General features: G+C 40.0%; 1 pseudogene; it reads left to right on the forward strand.

Annotated features, from left to right (window-relative positions):
• Positions 1 to 412: 412 nt before the first annotated feature.
• Positions 413 to 1,268, forward strand: LOC103264769 (annotated as a pseudogene).
• The last annotated feature ends 550 nt before the right edge of the window (positions 1,269 to 1,818 follow it).

Consider the following 1,818-nt stretch of genomic DNA (forward strand, 5'->3'; position numbering starts at 1 on the left):
GCCGTTAGCATGCCACTGTACTCCAAGCCTCCGTGATAGAGTGAGACTCCAATTCAAAAAAAAAAAAAAAAATCAGGTCTAAGTAATAGAGAAGGTGAGGAAAGTTTTAGCTTCCCCCCAAACATATTCTCCATCAGTTCACTTAAAAGACAATCCAAGAAAACGTTTCATCTAAGCAAATCAGTATACTTGTTATGAACATGCAGTTTCAAAACATTCTCCAAACCTATTGTTTCTCCCCTTTTCCCTTTCCAACCAATTTCTACCCCTAAACCATTATTATTAAAGGGAAATCTGGAAGCCTAATATTGATGATTAAAAATTTAATTCAGCCTTTCTGTGCTACCCACAGAGGGGTCCATACAGCGTTGTTCTCAATTCCCGTGGTAACTTCAAAAGGGAAACTTTCACAATGGCCAGAGCACTTGATGTCCTGCAAATGAAGGAGGAGGATGTCCTCAAGTTCCTTGCAGCAGGAACCCAATTGGGTGGCACCAACCTTGACTTCCAAATGGAACAATACATCTATAAAAGGAAAAATAATGGCATCTACATTATAAATCTGAAGAGGACCTGGGAGAAACTTCTGCTTGCAGCTGGCGCCATTGTTGCTGCTGAAAACCTTACTGATGTCAGTGTCACATCTTCCAAGAATACTAACCAGCGAGCTGTGCTGAAGTTTGCTGCTGCCACTGGGGCCACTCCTATTGCTGGTCACTTCACTCCTGGAACCTTCACCAACCAGATCCAGGCAGACTTCCCAGGGCTGACCACCAGCCTCTCCCAGAGGCATCTTATGTTAACCTCCCCATCATTGCTCTGTGTAACACAGACTATCTTCTGCGCTATGTGGACATTGACACCCCGTGCAACAACAAGGGAACTCACTCAGTGGGTCTGATGTGGTGGATACTGACTTGGGAAGTTCTGCTCATTCGTGGCACCATCTCCCATGAACGCCCATGGGAAGTTATGCCTGATCTCTACTTCTACAGAGATCCAGAAGAGATTGAAATGAAAGAGCAGGCTACTGCTGATAAAGCTGTGACCAAAGAAGAATTTCAGGGTGAAACAAATGCTCCAGCTCCTGAGTTCACTGCTACTCAACCTGAGATTGCAGACTGGTCTGAAGGTGTGCAGGTGCCCTCTGTGCCAATTCAGCAGTTTCCTACTGTAGCTGAAGTGCTCAGCCTGCCACAGAAGATTGGTCTGCAGTTCCCACTGCTCAGGCCACTGAATGGGTAGGGACAATCGCTGAGTGGTCTTAAGCTGTTCTTCCACAGGCTCTTAAGCAACATGGAAATAAGGTTGACAGAAAATAAACATCAGTTTCTAAAAAAAATACAAATAAAAAAATAAAATTTTAATTCAATGTCAAAAGTAAGCAAATAACCTTGTCAGTTTAAAGGATAAACATGTACATATGAACTTGATAGTATTCACTAAGATATCAATTTTTTTTCACAATGAAAGAGCCAGTGGGAACAAATAAAAGCTGAAGATGAATTAAATATATGTAGGTCAAAAAGTACAACTAATAAGCTTATTGATATGTATGTGTTCTTACTTATTTACGAATATTCATCCTCGTACTTATCTGTTAATATGGCAGGTATTCCAAAATCTTTTTTCAGTGTAGAAGGAGATGTATTACTTGGATTATATTTTTATTTTCCTAACTTACGTCTTATATTTACTTTTTTGTTTATATTAGGGTGCAGGCTATAATTATAATTGCAAGAGATATGAATAATGTCAATAGCTCTTGGAGAAGCAGTCATTTAAATCTCTATCAAGAACCATTCTATTAAAATTTTA

The sequence above is a fragment of the Carlito syrichta genome, unplaced genomic scaffold, assembly GCF_000164805.1.
Source record: "Carlito syrichta isolate Samal-C Ts95f unplaced genomic scaffold, Tarsius_syrichta-2.0.1 Scaffold305719, whole genome shotgun sequence".
Classification (NCBI taxonomy): Eukaryota; Metazoa; Chordata; class Mammalia; order Primates; family Tarsiidae; genus Carlito; species Carlito syrichta.